General features: G+C 60.6%; 1 pseudogene; it reads left to right on the plus strand.

Moving 5' to 3' along the window:
• The first annotated feature begins 1,788 nt into the window (after nt 1–1,788).
• LOC124973992 (alpha-1,6-mannosylglycoprotein 6-beta-N-acetylglucosaminyltransferase B-like) lies at nt 1,789–5,198 on the plus strand (annotated as a pseudogene).
• The last annotated feature ends 1,044 nt before the right edge of the window (nt 5,199–6,242 follow it).

A 6,242-nucleotide genomic window follows, 5' to 3' on the forward strand; every position in this document is an offset into this window, starting at 1 on the left:
GGAGATGGGGAGCCGCTTCCTGGGACAGCTCCATCCTGGAGTTTGTGCTCTTTCTGCTTCGCTTTCTGGGCATTTCAACAAGAAAGTTTCTGAGGCATGGCTGCCCTGGAAGCCCTGGCTGGCCTTGAGGCTTCTGGTGGGGTACTTAGAAAGGGGCTCTGTGAGGGAGGGAGGAGGGGTCCCAGGCCACGTTCCCATTCCTCTGTCCGCCTTAGCAGCAGAGCTTCTGTCTGGGTGGGGTGCACTGGCTGGTGAGGCGCCTCGGGAAGTCCCTCCCATTTGCCCCCTCCCCCATGCCTGGATCTTCCCCCAGGTCTTTCTGTCACAGTCCTGTCAAGACCATAAACATCATCAAAATGGCACCACTTTGGACAGTGTGCTCAGGGGACAGTCGGCTTCTGCAGACAGCACTGAGCCTCTGAGGCTGGTCCTTTTCCATCTGGTCTGAACCAGGAAGCCAGAGATGTAGCCCAGGGAATGATCAGTGGTGGCCCTTTTCCATTAGGGAATAAATGTCCTCGTCAAAGTGGGTCTCCTCCCTGGCCTGAGGCCACCATCATGTGGATCCCTGAAGGGGAGCCTCCAGGACCTCTTCCAGTAGCAGCAGCTGAACCAGATCCGAGGGAGCTGGGCATCCCCTAGGGGCAGAGGCGGGGCACATCCAGCCCAGGAGGAGCTCCCTGCCCATGGGAGTTGTAGAGAGAGGAAGAGGAGGCCTCACCTGCAGCTCCCTCCTGGGGAGGCCTTCCTGGCTGCTCCCTGCCCTTCCCTGCCCTCTCCCAGGGCAGTCTTTCAAGTCTCAGTGTGTGCACCCCAGGCCATGCTCCCCGCATGGCTCCTGTGCTCCCAGGGCAGGGGCTCCTCCTGGATGTCTCTGTGTCAGGGCCCAGCACCCAGAATGCATTCAGGAAGGGTTTGCTAAGCAGGATTAATAGAGGGACCCAACAGGGAGGAGGGTCTCTGGAGTAGGCCCTGTTCTGAGGCCCTGGGCTGCTTTCTCTGGCCTGGTGGTAGGGGAAGGCAGAGGGGGTCCCCTGCAGCGGGTGATCTGCTCCCTGGCTCCAGGGTCCAGCACACACCTATAGAATGTGTGACCCAGACTGGGATCTAATGGCCACGGGAAGAAAGATGCTGCTTTAGGGGTGGGGAGTGGGGCAGAGGAACTTATATGGGCAGCTGTTCCAATTGGGACTTGGAGCCCTTCTGCAGTGATCCTACAAGAAGCCCTGGGGCTGTGGCCACACCCTGCAGGTGGGTGAGATAGGGTGGCCTCAAGGCTTTAGCAGAGGGACCTGCCCAGTCTGGCCAAGCTGCAGCCTCTGGGTCACCAGGGGCAACCCTGTCTCAGAAGAAAACCAGTGTCTGAGTGACCTGGAAGGTGAGGGGCAGCCCAGGGGACTCTGAGTCTGTTCTGTGCCTGCCAGAGCTCTTTGCCCTGGAGCATCAGGAGCCTGGCCAGCAGAGTAGGAGTACACTCTCCGAGGCAAGAGTCTTGGGACCCTTGACTCCAAACAAACAGTGTAGATATGCTACTCCGTCGCCAGTGCTTTGTGAATTAAAATCTCCCTCTCTGGGCAGTCCCCGCCCTGCAGGAGAAGCAGGTGGCCCTGGCCAGGTACACAATTGGAAAGCCAGCCTGGACTAGATCTCGGTGCCCCTTGACCCTGGCTGGACTCCCTTGTACAGTGAGAAACCTGTACACAGGCATCCTATTCAATTCCTGTCCAAGAGTCTGCACTAACCTCATGGCCCTTTATAGCCCCTCTCCTTTCTCATCCTGGGCTTTAGGAAAGGGGTGGGTGGGCTGGAGGCCCCTCCAGGCCCAGAGCTGATTGGGAAGGTGAGTTTTTTGAAGCCCAGACTCTCAAGTGCTCTTCTCTCAGTAACTGAGGGTTGCCGCCAGGCCAGGGGAACTGCCCGTTCACCATATCCCTGCCTTTCGACCTCATCTACACTGACTACCACGCCCTGCGCAGATGAAGCAGCACCTGGGACTCTCCTTCAAGAAGTAAGGTGAGAGGGCTGGTGATGGCGGTGGGGGCTGGGTGGCTGTGGACCCAGGCAGAAAGCTGCTCCCCTCACCCTGCGGGGCTGCCCTGTCTCTGTCCTTCCCTGTCCCGAAGCTCCCATCTCACAAGAGCTCTGCCCCCTCACGAGGATGATCACCAAACCTTGGAGAGTGGGGCGTCCTCTGTGGCCTCCAGGGCTGCATGGGGCTGGGGTGGGGTCACCTGGATGGAGGGGCAGAGGAACTGCAGTGGGTGAGGCGGGATGGAATGGAACTGGATGTCCCAGTGGGGGCTTGGCTCTGCCCTGCAGGGTGGGGACAGAACCCCACACTCCCCTCCCTCTGCAGCCCCTGGGTCGGGAGGAAGGCCAGTGCCATGGCTCCCTGTCTTCCTGCAGCCAGTGGGGTGCAGGTTTAATGTAGCACAGAGAGCCCTGCTATTTATTACGTTTGCTCCAGTCCCACTGACTATCCCACATGATTTTATTAGGGGAAAAAAGTGACAGGCAGCGTTCTTGCTTTTATTATTAATGCATGTTCTCTGGCACTCGGCGCCCTCTTCCTGCCCCTCCTCCCACCGGACCCTGCTCTGGGGAACAGTGCCAACCTCAGCACTGGGCAACTGACTCTGGGTTACGGGAAGGATGGGGTCATGGGGAGCATCCTGTGAGGCGGCTGCTCTGCTTTACCTCAGGGCCCACTTGTGGGCAGGTGGACTCAGGGATGCTCTGGGGCCTCAGAGCCCTGGGGTGCAGATCCACAGAGGTGAGACCCCTGGACCCAGAGCCTCTGCCCCTGACGGTGGCCGAGGGAGGAGGACAGGCCTCCCACTAGCATCCCCTGCCCAAGTAGTCCACCTGGAGGAGGAGGCATGGGGGCATTGACTCCGCCAACACAGTCCCCCCAGGACCCTCACCCAGGTGAACCCCTGGGGGGAGCAGGGAGGGACCCCACTCCAAGCAGCTGCTCCTGGGCAGCAGGGAGAACAGCTTCTGAACATTAACCGGGGACCTGGGTGTTGGGCTGTTGTGATCCCACTTTACTGGGAGGTGACACAGAGAGGTCAAGGCACTTGCTGTGGTCATTCAGGGAGAGTGTTGGAGGCCAAACTCTGCCACACAGGGCACTACCCTGACCCAGTCACTGGCCAGTTACAGGGCTCCTGGCTGGGGCAGCCCCAGCCCAGGACACAGAAGCATGACCACTGCTCCTGATCCCTGGGGGGCAGGTGCTGAATCCCGGTCATTGACACCTTTGGAACCGAGCCTGCGTGCAACCACGAGGAATATGCTACACTGCCTGGCTACTGCACCAACTGGGGCTACTGGAACCTGAAACCCAAGCAGTACATGACCATGTTCCATGAGTGCCCGGGTGGGGGACGGAGCTCAAGTTGGGGGAGGCCGGCCCTCTTCCTCCTTGTCTCTCCTCCTGGGCACAGTGGGATGCAGAGAGGAGCCTCCCTGAGGGCAGGGACCAGGGAAGGGGTGGCCTGTGGGAGACCCACCCAAGGCCAGGAGGACACTGAGCACACAGTACCGAGTGAGGGGTTGGTGGCCTTCCAGGGACACTTGAAGGGACAACTGTGATGGGTGGCAAAGTAGCAAGCCAGCTTTTCCAAGCAGAGAGTGTCACCTGAGTCCTGGGCAGAATGAAAGGTCATGGTACAGAGCAGGAGAGGAGCCTTAACCACTGTGGCTGTGCTGGGAGGGTAGAGTGAGGCCTGCCTCTCAACCCTGTCTTGGGTCGCTGGCTTGGGCTTTGGGATTAAATAGATGAAGGGAGTGGGTGGGGTGAGAGAGTTGGGTAAGTAAGCAGTCTTCATGGCCTGAGCTCCATGCTATTAAAGTCCTTCCCCACTTTCTGGCTTCCCCCCATCTGCAGCCTGGCTCCACTGCAACACCCTCCCACAAAAGTCCTAGAAGAGAGGCTGGAGAAAGAGGAAGAGGGACCCTGGAGGAATGGGGCTTACTGGAGTGGATCCATGCCTACATCCAGCACCAGGTAGGTGGCCCTCCATTCTCGATCCTGGACCTGGGGTCCCACCCCAAGCCCATCAGAACAAAGCCCGCGATGTGCAGGCAGCAAACACCTCCGGCTGTGAGCCCTTCAGGTCCTCTGACGGCCGAGCCTCCATTCCTTCCCTGCCAAGTACCTGGAGGCAACTGAGTGTCCGTGGGGTGGGGCTACTTTGAGGAATAAATGAAATGTGCATGTAAGTCTGCCTGGTATTCAGCAAGTGCCCAAAAGTGACTCCCACTGAAGCTGCAAGGCTGGGTCCCCGGGCGTAGCCCAGGGCTGCCCGCGCCCCACTCCACCTCCCTGATGCCCCTCTCCTCCTGCAGGACTTCTGTGCACCTCCCAGTCCAGCACTCCCAGGGACCAGCGCCTTGCAGAGCCCCTTTGTCCTGGTGCCCAACGCCATCCACCTGGAGTGGACCCAGAACACCACAGGTCCCCGGGGCCTGGCCCCTGCCGCACTCACTGGTGACCTGGCTGGCCACCACCAGGAGGGCCTGTATAGATGCCTGGACCATGGTCTGGTCTGCGAGCCCTCCTTCTTCCCCTTCCTCAACAGCCAGGAGGCCTTTATCCAGTAAGTGCACCCAACTCCCTCCCGAGAGTTTCCAACCAGTCAGGAAGGATCCAGAAGGGACCTTCCAGGTGGGCGTTTGCATCATGCGGCTATGCTCTTGGCAGAACTCAGTCGCTACAAGGGACACTGCCTTCCAGTCCCACTCTGCTCCCTCTGCCCCTGGGGGCCCTGCCCCAGCCTGGATGGGCACCTTCTCCATAAAGCTGCTGCGCATCCCTCCAGGCAGGACCCTGGCCTCTCTTCTCCAAGCTCCCAGACAGGTGGATAAGGAGCTGTAACTGCCTCTCCCGAGTCTGGGGCAGGTGTTGCTGAGGAGAGGGGTGGGCAATGCCAAGCTGGGGACAGCCCCACCCCACCCACCCCAGGGGTGACTGATGCTGGTGGTGCCCATGCAGGCTGCAGGTGCCCTGTGACAGCACCAAGCAGGAGATGCACCACCTGTACCTGGCGCTGGCCCAGCCCAGCCAGGAGTGCTACCTGCAGAAGGAGCCCCTGCTCTGCAGCTGCACCAGCTCCAGCATCAAGTACCAGTAGCTCTGCCCCTGGCATGACTTCCTCAAGAGCCAGGTGGCCCTGTGCCAAGGCTGCCTGTGAGCCAGTGGGGGCCCCACCCCACGCCTCCCCATGCAGGAGAAAGCACCAGCAGACCCCAGTTCGAGATGCACACATGCTTGAATCCCCGGCCAGAGCTTCCTTCCCAGGTCCAGGAGCAGTAGAGGTGCACCAAGCACCGTCCAGGGGAGGGCAGCACAGGCAAGCCAGCGGACACTCACCCTGGGGCGCCGCATTCTCACCCTGGGACTCGGGGCCGAGTAGATATTTGGTTGGTTGGGGTACCAGGGGCCCGGAAGCAGATGGACCAAGGCCCCCTGCTTTGTGCCAGGTGAGATCTGGACCAGTTGGAGAAAGAGCCCTGGCCACTGCTGGGCCCTGAGTGGGCCTGATTTACAAGATATGGGCAGCAGGTCTCATGCTGCCCCGTGGTCCCCTGAAGGAGTCCAGCAGTGGACAGTAGGCTTGGCCCGTGCTTGTGCTGGCAGAGACCTATCAGGATGCACCCTCTTCCTGTGAGTGCAGTTGAGCACGCAGGGCCAGGCATGTCCCTCTCGGTCATTTAGGGGGTGGGTGGAGGAGAGGGTTGTGGGAGGCCAGGCTGAGGGGCCCTGTCACTGCTCGGCCCCATCCCTCCCCATTCCCTCCCTCCTCTCAATTTCCCCTCCCTCTCCACTTGGGGTGCGGGACCACCCAGAGCCTGGCTGACTTGTCCCCCTCTCCTGCTTGTTCCAGATCTCCTCCCCTTGAACTGAAACCAGGTGGCATGACCTGCAGTTCCAGGTGGATTCACTGCACAACCTCAGTCCCCGCCCAACCACCAAGGGCACCATCTGGGTGTCCTGGGAGTGTCCTCTGGGCCCAGGCACCTCGCAGGCACTGGCTCCCACAGCCTCAGGGCTTGGGGTGGGCTTCCCCACCACCCCAGAGCCCACCCGACTTGTTCCCATTGCCCAGGTCCACAGCTCCTGGTGGCCCCCACCCTGTCCATGCTGCATCCACGTCCCCCCTCCAGCTTCCTCCAGCCTCAGACCAAGATGGAGCCCTGTGCCCATCTGTGCAGCATGCCTGCCCTGGTCCAGGAGA

This window comes from Sciurus carolinensis, unplaced genomic scaffold, assembly GCF_902686445.1.
Source record: "Sciurus carolinensis unplaced genomic scaffold, mSciCar1.2, whole genome shotgun sequence".
Lineage (NCBI taxonomy): Eukaryota > Metazoa > Chordata > Mammalia > Rodentia > Sciuridae > Sciurus > Sciurus carolinensis.